Source organism: Simochromis diagramma, unplaced genomic scaffold, assembly GCF_900408965.1.
Source record: "Simochromis diagramma unplaced genomic scaffold, fSimDia1.1 OVJJ01000205.1, whole genome shotgun sequence".
Taxonomy (NCBI): domain Eukaryota; kingdom Metazoa; phylum Chordata; class Actinopteri; order Cichliformes; family Cichlidae; genus Simochromis; species Simochromis diagramma.
In genome coordinates, this window is record NW_024386782.1 from 17,284,146 (window position 1) to 17,305,028 (window position 20,883).

Consider the following 20,883-nt stretch of genomic DNA (forward strand, 5'->3'; position numbering starts at 1 on the left):
ACCTATCCCCACAAGCTGCATGTCTTTGGACGGTGGGAGGAAGCCGGAGTACCCGGAGAGAACCCACGCAAACACGGGGAGAACATGCAAACTCCACACAGAAAGACCCCGGCCTGATGGCGGAATTGAACTCGGGACCTTCTTGCTGTGCAGCAACAGTGCGAACCACCGTGCCACCGTGCTGCCTGGTTGTATACTGTGAATTTGTCACCCAAGGTCAGACTAAGTTCTAGTTTAATGCCCCCAAGGCATACAAGCGAGTACATTCATCAAAACAAGCTGAACTGTGGTATTATCATGTGTTGGTACACTATATAATTTTGAGGTCAAACCAACAAAATCATGAAAGGAGATCCAGCACACATCACAGAAGCACAACGATACAAATGAGGACTTTCACAGTCACTCCTGGAATTACATGTGCATCAGACAACTCAGCTTATCACAGCAAGAGGTGCAGTCATGCAAAGGGAATCATTTAAGTGAGCAATGACGAAGAACTCTTTGCATTGTTACTGAACATTTTTGGGAAGCTTCAGGTTTAAGATGAAACTTTTGCAGAGCCATTGCCCCGTATCCCGCAACTATTGACCCAAAAAGTAGTGGGTTGAATGACTGTACTCTGGCGTCCCCCTCCTCATCTGTGAACTGATCTGCATGAGAGTTCACGCTCGTTTCTGCATGTGCTGTCCTGTGCACTCACTACTACGTCCAAGCATGATTGTGAGTGCACTCGGTCATGAATAAATATGCTTTTGTGCTTAATGGTGCTGCAGCACACAGTAGTATCTATCTAGGACAGTACCATGTCGTGATTGTTGTTTACACAGCCTATTTACATTAGAAAGCCCCGTAACAATAAGCAGTCTCACCATGTAGAGCCGATAGCCGGGGGTTTTCACGTTGAAGCCCATCGTCCTTATTGTCTGCCTCACCCGGGGAGTGTAGAATTAACAGATTAGCCAACTGGAGGGGTGGGGTGGGGGGCCTGGTGGAGGAGAAGAAAATGCCTGCATCTACTGTTTGATTTCGAAAAGGAAAAGCAGCCGTGATTGTTTGAGCGAGCATGTATGAATTCATATGTCTATTTGAGGATAATGACTGAAATCGTATGCGCACGGCACCTGATGAATGTAAGCAGGCCTTGATAATGTGCTAAGCCAAGTGTCTTCCAATCTGTCTTGACTATTTGGGATTTATTTTTCAGTCTGCGTGTGCGTTTGTGAACTGACACACTATGAAGTGACGTGCGTGTGTGTGTGTGTGAGATAGGAAATCAGACGGAGAGAGCAAGCATTGAGATGTGAAGAGAGAGGGCAAACATATTCCTCTTTACCTTGGATCCACTGGCTGAGTCACTGCAGATGGAGGGCATTTTTCATGCTGCATTGCTACACAGTTCCCTTTACTGCGTTATTTTTTATGACACTCCTCCCCAAGGATGCTGGAGTCTTAAGGAGGCCTCTGACTGTGATTAATATAACAGCCTTCGATGCTGCCTGACATTTGAGATCTTCTCCTACATCAATGCACATCTGTCTCATTCTTCACCAGGCGGGTGATGGCAGCAGCCTCGCGTCATGCTAGGGGAGGCACGGTGGTTAGCAGAATATTCAAACCTCCATCTGGCTCTTTTTGTCTTTCTTTCATTTTACCCCCACTGTCTTCTTCTTCTGCCTCTCTTCCTGTCATTCACTGCTTCCCTCAGATTCGGTTTATCTCACTTCCTTTAAACACACAGGTAGTGTCTCTCCCGCTCCTGCTGATTTTTCACGTGCCTCTGATGCTTCTGTTCCCAGTGGGTTCTAGGTATCACTCTTGGTTGGCCGGCTTAAATAAAACTCAGCCATCAATTATCAAACAACACTTGTTTGTCCCGGGAAACTTGCTGGCGTAATTATACAGCAGGCGTTGGAATCCAAGGGGTATTTTACTGCAATGTATCACAGGAACACCCCCCACCCCCCCTGTAGAAGAAATCAAAACTGGGTCAGAGCTTCAAAATATCAAAAGAGGAGCCTTATTATCATTTCTGTGTATTGTTAAGCTTCGTATTCTGCCAGAGAAGAACTCTCTAAACAATAGAATAGCACATCTAGGATGGAAATTAGGATACAGTGGGAGGAGAGGGATACCAAGACTCCAGATGTCAGGGAAGAAGGCTCTGTCGTGGTGTGTGTGCTTGTGTCCAAAGCAGCCTATCGCTTTTAACACATATTCAACGTTTCAGTGGCTCCTGCATGGCGTTTAAAGCCTTCAAATCTCGGTCCCTGCACCACTTACCTCCAGAATCTTCAGGGAATATCTTGGACCTGTGTACGTGCAACAGATCTAAGAGGGTAACACATATCTCTGTGTGTATATGTGTATCATGTAAAGTGCACGTGGGTGGTTAAATATATATGTCAGTTAGACACAAGCAATGTGCAGCAGCTGCACCCATCTGACTGCTTGTGCTGAGGAGTGTGATGATGCAAAGATGTGTATAGTGCCTGTGAGTGCAGTGAAAGGGAGGTCTGAAGGCATTTGGATTGTCTTGTTGGAAAATCAAATGTTCCCCCGTTTCTCTCCTCCTTCACCTCTACTTTCTGCAGTTTTCTTAAAAGGCAGGAAAATTGACCAATCCCAGGGACTCACTTATCTGGTATCGAGTCTTTGTAAGTTTGATGTTTAGTCAAAAACAATGTATATAAAATATGGACTACAGTGACTAACTTATTTATTAGACAGTAAAAAAACATGGATGTAGCTTCCAGGTTCCATAAATGAAGCCAATCCACAAGTTACTTACAGCTGCATTCTATTTGAAGGCCAGGAGATGGCAACACCTGTGGTTGCAAAAAGACCTCTGGTCCTAAAGAGTCTATGGAAAAACAGCTTTCTGTCTTGACCTGTGTACACACTTTCCTTTTGAGTTTATAGGCTCAGTCACTCACTTTAGGACATACTGAACAAAAATTAAGTCTATTTTGAAAATTTCGGTCATGCTACGTTTCAGAATGTATAATTGTCCTTGGTATGAAACCACAAGCTCACTGGCTAGTAATCACAAGTCAGTAGCCAATGAGTGTGTGGTTTCACAATCAGACTATATCTTTTTTGCAATCAAGATGGCAGAAATGCCCATCTCAAGGCTTCAAAACAGAACTTCAGAAACCAGTGGGTGATGTCGCCATAGCTACATCCATCTTTTACACTGTCTGTGATGCTGAGTCATTGGCTACACTAACAGGCTTGACTGGCAGAGTGCATCCCTAGAGTGTATGGAGGAAAGGGAGAGACACAGATACCTGTAAATTGCTGATAAACTACGCATGAGTATTAAATTACTACAATATGGAGATCACACTTCTCAGCACAGATGCTAACAGACCAATTATACAGGAAGACATGAGTGAGGTATAATTATTAATAATGCTCTAAAAAGTACCAAAACCACAAACAAGATTGAAGCTGTCAATCAATGCATCCATGCTGCTAATAGTGCATAAACTATGGCCTTATTAGAAGTCTACTGCACCACCAGGTTAGCACTGTTGCCTCACAGCAAGAAGGTTGGAATCCATTGGCCAGCTCGGACCTTCCTGTGTGGTGTTTGCATGTTTTCTCCAGAAACTCTGCCTTCCTCCCAAGAACCCGCATTTTAACCAGTGTTGGGGAGTAACGGAATACAAGTATCGGCATTACATATTTAACCTCCTAGGACCTGGCGTCCACATATGTGGACATCACAGTTTGGGTTGTCTAGACCAAAATATTACATTTTGCTCTACAAGTGCCTGATATCCAGTTATGAGGACATTATATTGCCACTGTTCTATTGAAATTTTAAACAAATATCCTCATATGTGAATATCATTTTTCTCAGAAACAAAGATTAGGTAAAATAAAATCTGTTAGTTCTTTGTTTTTACATTCATCAGGTGCCAATCAGCCCAAATATCAAAGAGAAATTTAAAATGCATACCATGGAAGAGTTCGGGTCTTAAGGTTAAAATACAAAATATGAGTAACTGTTACTGTTACAGTTACTGTTTAAAACAGTGATAATTAGAATACAGTTACTTTCTTGGAATTACTGGATTATACTGTGGTCTTTCCGTGTCATATGTTAGGCTATCCCCTCTCTAATTTTGGTAATTCCATGCATTGCCAGAAACCCAAACAAAACACAAAATAAGAGGCTTTAATGTAAGCGTCCTGTTAATGTTGGTGGCGTCAATTACACAATGGACCTGGAAACGGCACAAAAGTTTCAGCAGTGCACGGGCAGGAATGCATTTCTTGGAAATTCCGACACCACTTCACATTGAAAGAAAGGGATGGGCAAAATCTGACCGTGCAATGCAAACTCTGTTTCCCAGCAACCAAGTTGCTCTCAGTGTCAAAAGACTCCACCTCCAACCTAAAGAAACATCTGGATAAGTTGTTTTTAAAAAACTAACATTAGCCTACTGCAACTACCTTGTTTTAGTTGTGGTAGCTACCTGGGTTATGTACCACTTCAGTATCTTCGATGTACTATTGCTGTGTGATTTATTACTATTACTGAAGGCTACTCGCCACCAAGCTAACATTGTTAGCTGGCGTTAGTTAGTTCATAGACTGCAGACTGTTAGACTTGATGGATAGCATTAACAACCTGCTAGCTGCAAATAATCATGTGCAGTTGTGAAAGCAGTCTAACCCCAGCTAACGCCAGCTAACAATGTTAGCTCGGTGGCGGGTAGCCTTCAGTAATAGTAATAAATCACACAGCAATAGTATATTCATGTAGTTGTAAAAAGCATGACAATATAGTAAGTGATCCAAAGTATTTAGAATACGTTACAAATTAAATTTTGGGGCATGTATTCTGTAATCTGTAGTGGAATACATTTTAAAAGGTTACTTTTAAAATGTCGACATTAGCTTAGTCTTCATTTTTCAGCCAAAACTTCATGTCATGAACCAAATCACATTTAAGACAAAAAAGGAACATCATACAGGGAATTGTATTGTGAGGTTTAACTATTCAGTGTAGATTTAATTCTGTTTGAACACCTATATCAGTATTGAACTGAGAGTGTGGATGCAGATAAGTGGAAATGCCTGCCAAAAAAAGGTCAATCAAAGAAAACAAAAGCCAAACTACACACCAATCAAACACCTGCCTGCTGGAGAGGATGGAGTGAGTCATATTTAGTTAGCAATATTTCATCTTTTAAGTATCATTGTGATCACTGTGGAATCCATGTCCCGAACAAGGATTGTCTGAATCAAAAAACAAGTCAAATCTCCAAACTACAGACACTTTTTTCCCTTCCCACTGGCATCAAAGACCAAAGGTCTCATCAAGGTGGACATTTTTGCTGTGAAGTAATGGCACGCGCAGCAGGCAGTGTGGGAGGTTTATTTCCAAAAGGGGAAAGGCACAAGTTTATCTGTGGTTCCCTTTGGTCCTGTATTTGCTGTCTGCAGTTAGTCCTTCTCTGATGCATTGCTTTAAAAGGCATCAGGGAAACCCGTCTCTCTCTCTCTCTCTCTCTCTCTCTCTGTGGATTCAATTGACACTAGTTTGTGTGTCTTGGGATTTTCGGCATGTGCAATACACACACCCACACACACACGACCTAAAAAAGCGTATCCGCGCACACTCTGAGCCACACGAGGTGAAACACACATACACAAACACACCCCCTCTATGCAGCACAGTAAACACAGTGATTTTGGCTCCATTTTCTCCAGGGTGGTGACAAGTCCCCCCCTCTCACATGGTTGAAATGAAATCCAATTATATCCGTAATGCCTCTTCAACTGTTCTTCTGCTTTGAAGGAGTCAGCTTCCTTGAGTCACCACTGCTGGACCCGAATGTGCTCGGCAAACCAGTGATGCGCAGTGGTGCAAATGTGCAGTGGAGACAGATGTATTGCGTGTGTGTGTGTGTGTGTGTGTGTGTGTGTGTGTGTGTGTGTGTGTGTGTGTGTGAAACAACGGCAGAATTCTTCTGTTTAAGTCAACTAAGTGACTTAACTCCCCGTCAAACTTTGTTACTCTGGTAAGTGTGTCGCGTTGTTAGTGGGAATGGCTGTCTATTTGCATATTTTAATTAAATAGCAGGAATTTAGAATTAATCACTTTCTAAATTTATGGGCTAATTATATGGTTTTTGTCCTTGACATGTCAGCGTCACCCACCCGTGAATAAATTCATCACGGCCAAAGTTACGCTGACACCTGCAAACTTTGCTTCCTTCACTTACCCCTCAATTAGCCTCTTTTATGCTCTCTTCTGACACAATAAATCACATACTGTCACATTGTCTCTGTCATAGCGCCCCTGTGACAGCCCCATCGCGGAGATGAGTGGGCGGAAAATGCACGTACGGTGTGTGCGCACGTGCCCATGCATGTGCACGTAAAGCGACTTCTGCACACCCAGTGCACTCGCTAAAACAAAAGTAAATAAATAAAATCAAATACAGGCCCTCTTTGATAAACTGGACATGGACGAGGTCTCGCGTGTTCCCATGCCCCCCTCCCCGAAGGAGATCCTGTGTGTTTGGGGTTGCTGATTGAGCAAAGAGCGCGTCGTGTTACCTTTTCACGAATAGCGCTTAAAATGACATGAAAGGGAGATCACCCTTTTTGTCAGTTTAGTTCAGTTTGAAGAGAAAAGTGATCAAACTTGTGCAGATGAGGCTATTAAACGTGCACAGCTTAGTTTGTATGTAAACACGTGACATCTGCAGTGTCTGCGCTTCATTTACACATCATTTGCACGCGGCAAACAACCAAATTGGTGCTTGGTGTGCACGTCTCCCAGCGCTGTATAATGTCGTGAAACAACAAGAACTCGGCGGGGGATGCAGAAGCAAGAAAAAGGAATGCAAATGGCCCAGAGTGGAGCCAAATTTCTGCTACAGTCAAGATGTTCACCGCAAATAAGTGACATAAGATGTGTCTGCATGCTAGCCTGTATCCGAGCAGTGTACAGAGGCAATGTATCCACATTGCGCTTTTAATTAAGAATGCGAGTTTGGCAGATGGGTGTGAATCCAAGTTCCTTTTCCAACCCAAAATGCAAACTGGCACTTGTCATTGTCCATCTGCTTTATTTCCTGTTCTTGGGATTTAATATCAGCGGCTAATAAACCCTCACACCTTGAGCTTGAGCTCCCACCATGTGTATCCTCCACGCTGAAGCTAGACTAACTGCTTCCATGCTGCCACTTGTTATTCTGCATACAGTATGCTCCAGTGTGGTTCAAGTGATGGCTGGATATAAATTCCAGCAGCATCACAAAAATCCTCAAATCCCCCCTACCACCCCACCCATCCACTTCATTGCTGAAAATTCAATATTCATGCACGGTGGGAAAAAAATAAAAAATCCAAGGTTAGTTAGAAAACACAGACGCCTTGTTACACTGACACTAATATAAAGCTGCGGTATGTAGAGCTTCTTTCGACCTAGATAGAAATCGAAGACGGGGTTTCATCTACACAAATTAGTGCGTGCATCTGGATTTGCATGGTCTGATTATTTCAAGATTTATCAGCAAGATTTTCTCCAGACCTCTTTGACCTTGAAAAGACAGCTGCTCTGACTGCACGAGATTAACAAGCCGGTGTTGTGGTGTTCTTGGTTGAGAAACAAAAATGGCTTAGAGCAAGACAAGGGTAAAGGTGTGGCACGATACTGAAACAAAGTTAAAAACCCCCTGAGCATCGGCACTGCATCTGTTCAGTTGCATGAATCCTAATGCTGATTCACTACATTTTTGTGGCTTTTCATTTCTTGACTGCTGCTTCAAGGTCACAACACTTAATCCTTTGAGACTGAAGGATCCGGTAATACTAAAGCAGTATTAACTGATTTTTTTCCCTGTTTGTTTTGAGCAATATAGGGCAGTGGAGCAAGCTGTTTTCAGCAATGACATAAAACGTGGATATGTCACAGATGTTAGCAAACAGCTGCCTTTTGAAAGCACACAAAATTTAATTTGGAGACATGCTGGCATGCAAATGTTTCCGCTCAAGCCAAAGAAGAAGTGCTTAAAGAGCGTTTCCTGCCTCCCATTTCCCGCTGTGGTCTCAGTATGATCGTGTTGAATAGGACCATACTCAGACCACACTGACTCCGTATGATCTCAGTCAATAAGTTATGATTTTTTTAAAAGTTTCTGGGTCTACATTGATGGACAGTTGTGGACTTTAACAAATAGTTGACTTGCATGCATTTCCATACTATACTTCCCAACAGAAGCACTACTTCCAAAGACATGCTAACTACCACAAAACAGAAAAAACAAAACACTACTATAAAATGATATTGGAGGATGGATGAGTCCATTAACTGTTTAGGAAATACAGCCATTTTTATGCACACTTTCTCATGTCTTTATGCATTCAGTCTTGTATTTAATAACTCTATCGGGTTGAGATCCAGTGACTGACTTGGCCATTGAAGAATATCCCACGTCCCTCCTTTGAGAAACTCCTGGGTTGCTTTTTTCCATATGCTTTGGCTCATTATCCACTTTTGTGACATGCTGTCTGATCACTTTTGAATCTGAGCAGAGAGTGCAGCACTGTACACTTCACAATTCATCCTGCTACTTCTATCAGCAATCACATCATTAGCAGCCATATATTCCCATGCCATATTACTGCCTCCACCATGTTTGACAGATGACGCGCTATACTTAAAATCACGAGTTGTTTCTCACCGTCTCCATGCTTTTGTCTTCCTATCATTTTGGTTATGCATAAATAAAAGTATGGTTTCATCTTTCCATAACTGTGTCAGCTCTTTGGATGTCTCTTTTAGATTTTGCTTTTCATTTCAAAAATGTACCAAATTCTTGATTTGACAGTCTGTGTATAAAAATGGCTGTAATTTTTATAAACCCACTTCAATTAAAGTTCAAAGTCTCGCCTTCAATCCCACCATGGTTTTATGATTCAAAATCCACCGTGAAAGCGTGCAGAGGCAAAACTAGAAAAAAATGTGCCTTTGAGCAAAAAGCTATTGACCTAACTACAGTAGCAGTGCAGTCCCAGCTCATATACACAATAAATGATAGTCACATTGAACAACTTGCTCATTTCCTTCAATAATAAATATGAGCACTACCACAGGTGTTCTGTCTCAGTCCCCTGAGAAGTGTGCCCCTTAGACCCACAGCCAATGGAGTACATCATGATTACCCGTGGTACCGGAAATGAAGTGGCCCGGGGTGAGAGCGATAAAAGGAGTGGAACTTCTCAGCAGTCGGAGTAGTCAGAGTCAGGGGTCACATGTCATTTATCGATGTCAGGCTTTGCCCCGCCGTGCCTCTCTGAATGCTAATCGCTCACGCTCTGCTGTGACAATACGATTAGACTTGATTAAAACAGTCTATTAGCATAGAACCCACAGGCTGGGCAAACATCCTTCTTTCCTGGAAATCATGCTCACTCTGAGTGTCGAAACTGCAACTGACTGGACGTGCACTTACTGTTCGTGTTTTTGGCAACCTTCATGCCCAGAATCAGAGGCAAACCAGCACTGTGTTGGTACAATAACCTTTTTCTTTGTCCTTGAAATACACATCGTGACCCCGAAGCTGCCGCTCTGACTCAAACAGGGAACTAATTATTGATCAGCTTTCATGCCGAGGTTTTGCAAGGTAGCCACCAGTTACCCATCTCCCCTTAGGGAGCTGACTAATCATTTGCCAGGGTGCGGCGATGAGAATTTTGACTTAACTAATCTCTGGATTGAATGGAGATTAACCGCCACGTGGGGTGACGGCTCTCCTCTTTGTCTTTTTTGTCTGGACGGGGATCTGTTCTCCTTATCTTATCACCCTGCCTCATTTCTCCGGGGCAGTTCCCTGCCGTTATCAATTTGGCTCCATCTACATGGAAATCAAAGCCTTTCCAGAAGTGGAATACGATTAGGGAGGGGGGAAAAGTCTAATCTTTCCCCTTTTGGTTCATGCCACCAAAAAACCTACGATGAACCGAACAAATGAACAACAACAAACACTTCCTGTTATTCTTAACTTAGGGACTGTGTGCGTATTTGCCTAAAGAGAGCCTGTGGAGAGGGGTTTATTAATACTGACTGGTTGACAGTGGTTGGGAACAGGGAACTGGGGAATTGACAATGGCTGCAGTGGACCCTTTAATCATTTGTAACTCTGAGTTTCACTTCGGCTCTTTATATAACTTCACTCTTCTCTGTGGATGACTGAAGGGCCATCAATAAGACAAACAATAGTTGCCCACAGACCAGTTGTACCACATATTTTTGACATTGCCCCCATCTGATAACATGTGCTCGCTGCAGGTGGACATTCAACCCACAGCTGCCAATGCGCTGAACCATAATTTCCCCTTTACAGTGGAGGGGGATGAATGGGTGAACAAGGTGGCACAAAAGTGACGAGTTCCTGCGTAACTCACGAAGCATTTCAACTGCGAGGCTTCTTTTTGTCTCTGGGCCTTGGAAATGAGGATTAACTCTCGCCTGACAGGTCACAGCTGCCTGATTCCACTCCTGACACTGACCTCCTTTGTTTCTTTTTAATGACCAAAGAGTAGAGGACTGTGTGTGTGTGTTTGTGTGCTTGTTTGTGTGTGTGTCCAGTAGCAGGGGTGTCCGATAAAGAGCGGGAGGTTTACAGAGGGGATTAAAACCCAAACAGCAGCTTCCCTCCCTGGTAAACAAAAGTACATGGGGATGTGCAGTGTGTGTGTGTGGGTGTGTGTGTGTGTGGGTGTGTGTGTGTGTGTGTGTGCGCCACCGCTCGTGACACCAGACAAAAAGAGGAAGACTGAGTCCATCTGTGAAAGCAGCAGGATTAAGCTGTGCTCAAGCCAGGAGCTACACGTCAATCAACAGCTAAGTGTTTGTGCGTGTTCTTGTGCCAATGTGCATATATGTGTGTGTGTGTGTGTGTCACATGCACAACTGTACACCCACATACATGTGCTCTTCTGATCCCACAGCGAGGACCCCAACTTTGCTGAATTCGTTCGTAATCTGTGGGATGGAGCGAAGCCAGCGATACGTCCGTCACCCAACATAAAAAAAGAGAGAAACTTTATTTTTTGTCAAATGTGTGAACTCAGTTGGCACCCGAGCATGAATCGTATGTGGCTGACATCTCCTTCATACTGTAATGTGGGATGAAGACGATGCTTTAAAGTGCTTCAAAAACAAGTTTGACAACAAGAGGACTGACAAAGTACCTAAATAATAATAATAAAAAAACATAAATTCATTCTGCAGGAATGTTCTACATCATTAGTGTGCAGTCAGTCCCCCCAACACAGGTCACCCCCTCTCAATGGTTGCTGGTGCTCTGTCTCTCTTTGAGAAGCTTGTTGTCTCCTTGTCAGGACCCCCGACTGTTTGCCCATAATGCACCAGCACTCCTGCATGGCACCCTGTGAGGGGTGGTGGTGGAGGGCAAGTCAGAAGCCTTCAATGCGCGGGCCACAAAGACCAAAGGTAGGCGTGTGCTTGGAGAGGTGGGGGGCTTGACCTGGATGTTCCTCAATAAAAGGACCTTGAAGGCAGGGGGTCATTACGCCTGCATGAGCCGGTGCGTGAACCTGGCTTTCTCCCCTTGACAATCTTAAGGGGTAAATTAAAATCAATACAGCCTATGATGAGGCGACTGCAGTGAGACAGGGGTGAGGGAAGGTAGGAGGTGGGGGACAGAGGGAGAGAGAGTGAGCTTGGACTTGATGGATGGCTGGTTAAAGGAGGATGATCAATTACCCTGATGGATTGCTTTTTGGGGATCTCTGAAATGAGACAGATCTCTGCTCTTTAAAGGCAAATTCAGAAGGAATGGAGGCTCCACTCCAGTTTGCATGAGAGCCCTGCAAGGCAGGAATATTATTCACTTACATCTTTGTTGTTGTGAGAAGTGGCAACTGGTCCCTCCTCCTCTCCAGAATCCTTTATTTTTCGAAAATGTTTAATCCCCTTCGTCCCCTCCCCCCTCCACACATTCTCCCTCCAACGGATCCCCTCTCTACATTATTCTCTGTGCATTTTAATTTTTTTTCCTTCTTCTGTCACCGGGGGCCCAGTTTTTCCCCGCCTACTCTCCTCATTTAAGCCTGAAACTAGAATACTGGAGCCAAGAAATAGTTAATCTCTCCGGCTGCTGCTATGATTGGCCGCTGTATTCAGCGCTTCAGCCTCCTTGAATGAGAAATAGGGGTAACCAAGCAACTTCAGTGCTGGGGAGAAGAAGATAAAAAAAGCAAAAAGATGATAGGGCTTTACGGGATTTTCACAATGATGGAAGAATTTTGAAGCTGTTAACAGAAGAAAGAAAAAAAGAGGCAGAGGCAATGTGATTTCACCTTGAGTGTCCGGCAAATGGAATTAACAAATGGATTTTCTTAAACGCGCTTCCTCCCTCTCTCTCCCTCTCTCGCTCGTTGAGGGGGGGAAATAGAGCGCTCAAATGAAGGAGGCACAGATGTGGATTAAAACGCACAAATGGGACACTTCAGAAAAGCATCCACTGAGAAAAGGTGAGTAACATCTCAGCTTTTCTTTCTTTTTTTGAGGGGTGTGGGATGAAGAGGTGCTTCAGCATTAAACTGTGAAACTACAGAGCTGTTTAAGGATTCAAGGCAGCTCAGCGACATGTCAAGATTTATGGATGGGATGCGTTGAATGAAAATGGGTTGCGAACCAGTCCGCTGTGGATGACCGGGATACAAACACATACAGAGTGAAAAAAAATAAAGAAAGAAAAAGGGAAAGAGAAACAAATGTGATCATGAAGCTGTGAACCTGATCGTCGGTGCTGCTTTGATGGATTTGAATGTGGAGTCCTCTGAAGCGCAAACGCCGGTCGCCTGTCAAATAACCCGCTGTCCCACGTCAAATTGCGCATAAATTACAAAGTGACGTTTGGGTTTTGATTGTTTTTAAACGATTTCAGCGGGTTAGCTGCTCATAGGGGCTTCTGGCTGTAGGATTTCGTGTAAAGGAACAAGTGTGAGAACAGGCGAAATCTTTTTTTCTCTCCCCACCACGTCTGTTGCTCTCGCCCCCCTCCACAATATTCAAATGAAGAGATGTTCTGCTGCAACAGCAGTAAGCCATCCTCAAACGAGTGCGTGTTAGCCCGCTCCGATGCTGAGCGAATGGATGAATGATGACGCATATGTTGATAAATGTATTGATTTCAGTGCGGAAGCGGTCAGGGAATGCTCGGCGGGCTGCAGTAGTAGGGGCTGAGTACCTGTGGATGAACGGTTGGATGGGAGCGCACAGCGCACAACGGCGCCGGTCTGTCCGGCAGCGGTGAGCAAAAATGTGCCAGAAACCAGTGCGTGGGCCTTCAGTGTGAGTCCTCCGGTCAGCAGCGACGTTCGTGGGTCAGTGTGGAGGTGGAAGCATTCCAGTTAGTCTTGGAAGACGTGGATGAGGTGGGTGGGTGGGGGTGGGGGGTAGCGTGAGACACGACTTCCATTTGCGTCATTTAAAATTTTTTATTTTATTTTTTATGTTGATTTTTAATATATGTCTGGATTTGTAGGACTTACTTGCGTTGTATAAGAATGGCTAAACTTTGGTTATTTTATTTTTTTAAAGTCTATTATCATTCTTGGTTCTATATTTAAAGATAACCCTAGACAACAAGGTCCATCCCTAGTCCAGAGGCATTTCTTTATTAATTAAAAAGAGCCAAATATTGACAAAAATATATATTTTTCTGTTAAATCATTCAATAGAACAGGCTACTGTCCTGGCTGTTTATTATTTTGTTTTTCCCAATCATAACCTCTCAAACCCAACCCCCCTCCCCCTTTGGGTAAAATTGAATTGGAGCCAGTGTTACCAGTTCAAATGCAAAGTTCATTACTGGACCATATGTCAGTCATGATGCTCTGTGTTTTCTACATGGGTGCTTGTATGAGAGCAGCCGTAAATGATGGGAAATGAGCACTGTAGTGGAAATGTAGTAACACAGCAGCCATCAGCTACAGATCAGGGTGCTGCTGAAACACTGTGGCTCACCTGCATCTTGTTCATGCCGTGGTTTGGTGGGATAAAAGCGAAGGTCTGGGGCTAGGATTCTCATGCTGGTGCCAAAGTTCACTGGCAATTTCTGCAAGTCCCCCAAACTATCCTTTGTAATCTCCTTAGTGAGGATGCTCTGCAACAGAGCCTAAGCTGTGCTCAGTAGGTCGATCGTGGGATGGATGTGTTACCACTCTCACACACACATGCTATAATTTCCAGTTGTCACCCCCAGACATTTCTTTGCAGCCCAGTGTGAATTGTGGGGCTTAAGATAGAGCTCAACAAAACACTAGAGAGCATTAACTTCTCCAGTAAGGCCTTCTTTGTTGGGACTCCCAGTGGAATCAAGGCGCTTCATTTAGCTCCTGAAAGCGAAAGCAGCCGGTGCATATGGTGGATATAGCTTATCCAATTAAGACCATAATGAATTTTCCCCTTTTGCATTTGGAGGAAAGGTGGTTTGGGTATTTCTACTCTGTGTTAACTCTTCACGATTGCATTGCAGCAGTGTTGGAGCATTTTCAGCCTGTTGTTGTTTTGCACTTCTTAAATCTTTGGGCTTTTTCACCCCTTTGCCGTACCGTGCACACTCTGCTTCTCTTCTTTTGTTTCTGCTGAAAGCCTGGTGGATTATCGCATTTGTAGTTTCTCTTCATCTCGCAGCGGCATTACCTCAACATGAACTACCAAGTGCTCTGAGGTAATGCGTCTAACAAACAGGGCCTCGTACTGACACTAATGCAGTTTCAGACTCAGACACATGACTCCTGGAGTGGCCTGAATCTTTTATAAAAAAAGTAGCTTTAATGAGTAAGATTGTGCCTGAGTTCTGATTTTTGCTGGCGGCCTTATCACATTTAGTCTGTTCATTAATAAAGATGTGGCCCCTGGCAGAGGCAGGTCAGAGGTGACCTCGCTTGCAGGAGTTGAACAAAAGGGGGGAGATTGCGCCGATAGCGGTGTATTGTAGAAAGCTGAATGATGCACACGTTCGCGCCCCCCCCCACCCGCCACCCTCCTGGGAGTGTAATCACCATGACAGGTGCAAGGAGAGTTGGGGCAACTTAATGTGTCAGAAGCAAGAACTCAGACTACTTGGTGTGAAATCAAAGAGCAAAAAAAAAAAACGGCCTTCCATTTTACAGAGTGCCATGTGCTGCACTAGGTTTTGGGATGAGTAACTTTGTTGAGTTTACATCAGCAAACTGGCACCATCTTGAAGTAGTCCAACACAACCCCCCATTAAATTGTTTTGTTTTCTGCTATTTTGATGAACAAACAAAGTGTTAAATACTAAACTTTAAAGGTATTGGAAGGAATAGCAAGTATAAGTTGGTTGTCACATTACACCGTGGAATCTGTCAGTATCACACATTTGACCTGACAATATGTCCATTTTTGCTGTGGTCAGTTTGTGGAAAGCACACAAACTTTGAGGGGAGGACACATTTTGTGATTTTCTTGGGTCAGAGTTTTCATGTTGTTGTTTCTGTATTAAAAAATCATACAATATTAGGCATTTAAACTGGACTTTTCTTAAAAAGTTGAAGGTAATAGCTTTGATTTGAATCAGTTCTTCACTACCCAACCAAAGCCATTTGGTAGCTAGGTCTCACTGTGACCCTGTGGTTGATTCTTTGTTGACAGAATGGTTTTTGTTGAGCCATAAACCAGAGGAAGTATGGCTTTGTTGTGTTATCTGCTAAAACTGATCTCACAAAGACTTTATCCCTGAAAAACAGAGGTGTATGTTTGTCATGACTGACTTGTGTGATGCTGAGTGATGTATAGGCTTGTTAAATCACAACAAGCAACCTTAAAATGGAGATCCCAGAAACTTTCCTTACCTGGTTGATCGAGCATGCATAAGGACTTAAATGGAGAGCAGTCAGTTTGATATTGATGCAGTTCATTTTTCTTCTCACTTTTACACCACCTTGCTCACTATTCCTCTGGTTACCTGTTGGAAAATCTTGCAAAAAAAAAAATCTGTTTGTCTTTTAAAATATATACAGAACTTCTGGCCTTTTTAAAAATTATATCAGTGATACATCAGTGGAATTGGTTCTCTGTTGTTTATGTGGCTTTTAAGTGACATTAGCACTGAGAATGCCTTAATTTCACTGCTCATAATACACAATAATTATCACTTGTTTAAATTCACATTTTAATTACAAGGTGTAATAGATGGTGTTCATTTCTAAATTTACATTTAGAAACACCATTGATAACTATGGAGACAACCAACCCCAGTTGGTGTTCACAACGTGTCATTGATGGTTAATTACTTTATGATACAATTAACTGCAAAAATGAAAAGGATACCCATGTTTAGCTAGCACCATAAGCTCTGATTTAACAAAGGAATAGTTATTGAAAGCTATTCAATGATCAGCAATTCATGCAAGAGCAAAAAGTGTAACAACAAACCCTGGTCTACCCTACTAGCTGTTTGGCTAATGAGGAACTTGGATAGCATCACAAAGTAGTGCCTTCCTTTTTTGTTTTATAGTTGCAGAGTTGAGAGTTGCATATGGTCACTAATAGAGATTCATTCCATCCATCATTGTGACTAACAAAGAGCAAAGCACAAGTACTGAAGTCTTCATTCCCGCGCCGGATAAACTTCTGTGCTAACAAGCTAGTGTGCAGCCAGTGGAGCCAAGCTAAAGCTAGCTGTTGCTGTTTGGTTTGAGTCTTTATGCTAAGCTGAGCTCACAGGCTGCTGGCTCCAGCATCTCATGCAGTTTAAGGTCATGTTGCCCTTATTGATTTTTTCATCTAACTCTCAGCATGAAAGCTGTTTTTAACGTCCTCTAGGACAGCCGTCCTGCTAAGAACCAAAATATCCAGCTTGGACAGACTTCACATCAGCAATATCATGGTAACAGGACTCGCTTATTGAACAATCTCTCAGTAGCATCAGCAAGCAGTCATACAGAATATAAAATGCGAAACTGGAAAATGTTCAAATGAAAATACTCTTTTTGGACCTGTTTCAGTATAAAAATTGGAAATAGTCCACACTTTACATCCTCCACAGGACAGAGTCTGTACTGCCTTGCAAGTTTCTGTCTCTCGCTTCATAAAGAGTATCTGAATGGAAAAGCTAATTCTATTTATGCTTTATTAATACATATGTTAAATTGTTTCCAATTAAGCTATTATATCCAAAATTAAAGAAAGGCTTAAGATATTAAGCAAATAAATCCACTCACATTTACAAACAATCAAACTTATAAATTTCTCCATCCAAAACGATCTCATTGTGATTTAGACAATTGTAGATAAATATGTACATTCTGCAAAGACAGCAATCGAGTACTGCTTTCCTAACCTCTTGTCACTTATCGCACTAATCCTTTTGAGCTGATAATGTGGCAGTGACCCTAACAGTATAAACAGTTTCACTGGACTCAGATGGGGAAGTGAATTACCAGTCAGTCATACAGTTATTTCCATTGTGCAGAGGCGGGTGGCTAGTAATCCCTGTGCCTTGGCCTGTAACATCTGGTGAGTGAGTGAAGTGTTCAGTGTGAAGCCAGCAGTGTCAGCCTGCCTCCTCTGTTCAACCGGGGCAGCCATCACTGCCCGCTTCACTTCCAGAGGACTGGGCAACTTCAATGCATCAATGACACCAGCCATCACAAGGGACCTGTAGCATGCCAAACCAATGATTCATTAGGACTCAATTAGCTGGGAGGCATGGGGCGCCCTGCCATATGCCTCGAGGTTCAACAGCAATCTGTACCCACTCCCCGTTACTATAATCTCAACTGTATTTTGGCACTGTAAAGTCTGTACATGTGTGCTGTATCAGTGGTGTACAGTAGCAGCACAAGGGCTGCAGTCTGCTCCTTTCCGCAGAGGCATCGTCTTTGTGCTATTAAAACAAGTCAGTAGCAGAGTTTTAGCAGCTCTGTTTCCAGCCGCCCAGCTTTTGAGCTGGAAATGAGTCACAATGACCTTCAGCTCAACTCATGTTGCGCCAGTTGGCACCGTATGAAATACTCATCCATCTACTGAAGTATGAGACTGTGGAGCTCCAGATACTGTAAATCTTAGGAGGTAAGAAAGGCCCTCGCTCAGTATCGACTTCTCTTCCCATGCCAAGAGGCGGCATGCGCTGCAGACAAGATCTATCCGCCCTCAAATCTAGTTTGTCTTCTTATCTGTGCCAAGGTAAAGGACCCCCTCACCTCATTCCACATGCCCCCGCCACTTAATCAAAGTGTTCCATAAACAGAAATAAATGAAATCAGATAGGAGCAGGAGGCAACCCCTTCGGGGTAAAAAAATCCATTAATCATCAACACTTTTGAGATTTGAAAAGCAAATGCTCATAATTTTCTCTATTTTACATTGATTTGTAGAAATTTTAGGTCAGACGTCCTTGAAGGAACGGCTGAAGCAGGTGTAGGGCTTTCTTTAGCGTATATATTTAAAGTGAAACCTCCCATGCACATAAGGAAATTAATGTCGGCCACACGCCTCCCTCCCTCCATATCTCCAGCGTTTTCCAGCATATGATGGGACGGCTTAGCTGCTCATCCAAATCACATTTGATTGGATAAATTTATATGTAGGGCAGTGAAAGCAGGATGAGTCACTGAAAACACTTAACAAGAAAGGGATTTTGGTAAGGCAGTGTTCTCCATACAAACAGGTTTGCATCTCACGTGAACATCTTTAGCGGAAACTGGCCATCGTTCAGGAGGTTCTGTTGGTTTGGCTTTTGAATTTTCACATTTTAATTTGTGGAGCCTTTTTTTTTGGAGCAAGAAATAGAAAATGAATGCACGTTTTTGCGCATTAAAGGCCTAACGTTTCAATAATACCAACAATGAGTGAGGATACAGGCAAAGGAAGTCAAGTCGGAGCCACTCTGCCCCAGTTGTAAGCACGTGCAGCCACCCAACTGCACTCCTCCAGCGTTTTCACCGCATTACCCAGAAACGCTGCGTTCGCGTGACCCAATTTATCAGTCTCTCCTCCCCATTCATCTGCTCTCACAGATGCACTACAGGAGGCTCCATAAGAGCATCCATCACCTCAGAGTAGTGAGATCCTTCAGTTTCATCCCGCTGGCCCGTTCTACAACCCTGTTCCCAACAGGCAGGACAGCGGGTCCATATGTGGCTGACGATTATAACAGAGTGCCAGGCTGGCAGCAGCAGCCTCGTGTTTCAGTCTGTAAAATATGTAATCAAATATAAGCTTAGCCATGTTTTTCTTCCACTGACAGTCAATTTAAATATTGTCTCTGCCACATCTCCTTACTGCTGTACTTCTTCAGCCCCCTGGAGATAATTGGGCTGTTTAGTTCAGCCCGGAGGAGCTATCAGATTAAGTTTTCATGTGATTTCATCTCCCCCAGATTCATGTCTTTTTTTTTTGTTGTTTTCCTCAGTGCTGCCATTTCAATCATTTACAATTTTGGAGTATCTGAGAAGCTAATTTTTTTCAATTCACGAAAAGGAGAACTTTATGCCTCTTATGGGAGGCTGTAGTTTGTGTTTCCAATACTCGCCCTCATTGGTATAAAAAAGGGAATCCTCACACATCTAAAGAAGTTTCAGCAGCAAAGGCTACGCTACAGCATAACCTTCAGGATTCACCGGAAAGCTGGTGTATTAGACTGCATTAGTATCTTTTAGTAGCGGATAAACTGACTACTGAGTGTAGAATGTCTTTCATGTGGCCAAGCTGCTACACCGTAAAGATGTAGAAAAGCATAAACAGCATAAATAGATGCTGTAAAACTGCTGTAGCTCTTGCTGAGATCAAAAGAGAAATCTTCAAAAACCCAAAGTTCTCATTCTACCCTTAAAAAACAAAAAAAAAGACAGAATTTATATTCATGCGATCGAAAGTGCGGGGAATGAGAGTACCACCTGAGTTATGCTTTTATTTTATCAGCGTACCGCGTGTTTTAATAACCAAGTCTGCTAAATTAAAAGATGCTGGTGCAGAACGTCTCGTAGCAGCGCCTGCAGGGAAGAGCCTCTGTATTTTTTATTTTTTTTGATGTGGAGTTGCACCGAGCAGCGAGCATCTGGCACAGCGGCGGCGGTCAGCATGACGCCTTCTGACGAGACCCTTTAGATCACTTCTCATCAGAGCGTCGCAGTTGGAGACCACCCTGATACTTTGCTCTAATCAGCCGTCAAGTGTCATATTCAGAAGGCTTCACTCAGGCTTGTATCCAGCCTCCACTTTTGGTTTATACAAAACAACACCGAAGGAGCAGCTCCTTAGAGAGAGAGACGACACTTGTGTTGCTTGTGTGTGCATGATGTTTTTTTGGGGGGGTGTTTTCGCGATCTGTGCGAGATCCTGACCTTGCGACGCCATTGTAATGAGAGGCAGTGGAATATTTCACTTATCATTAGCAGCATGATTAGCTGCCAATGGGCTGTGCCTGACGTGGTTTAATCCTCCCAGTCTCCAGAGTGCGATAACATATGAGATGACAACAGTTTCACACCCAGTTTCACACCTCCCGTGGTTCCATACGTCGCAGCAGCCTAATCACTCATGTGAGATTAATGAGAGACGTTGAGGTGTGGTGGGAGATTCACTAATTACACCCGCGCATGCTGTAATGTAGTCGGGGGACTGGAGAGTTTGTGTGTCCGAGTGTATGTGTGTGGGTTTCTTAAGCTCTTTTTAATGTACAGTTTTATGAGATACCTGTTACTCCTTAGTGGGCGAGGATGAGCTACAACAAAGGTGACCTCGAGAGGAAAGAAGAAATGGCTGTGTGGGGAAGTGGAGTAACAAAGTCAAATCACTGCAAAATATCTTTAAACCTGGAACGTTAACAAGTTGTAGTGTAGAATTATTAAAGG

The 20,883-nt window shown here is 43.3% G+C and overlaps 1 protein-coding gene across 1 annotated transcript in view; it reads left to right on the plus strand.

Annotated features, from left to right (window-relative positions):
* The first annotated feature begins 12,127 nt into the window (after positions 1–12,127).
* The window catches only part of LOC120722876 (complement component C8 beta chain-like), a 61,437-nt gene continuing 52,681 nt past the window's right edge, over positions 12,128–20,883 (plus strand). The window contains exon 1 of the mRNA XM_040014023.1: positions 12,128–12,528. The gene's annotated coding sequence lies outside the window, so the exon portion shown is untranslated. The remainder of the gene's footprint in view (positions 12,529–20,883) is intronic.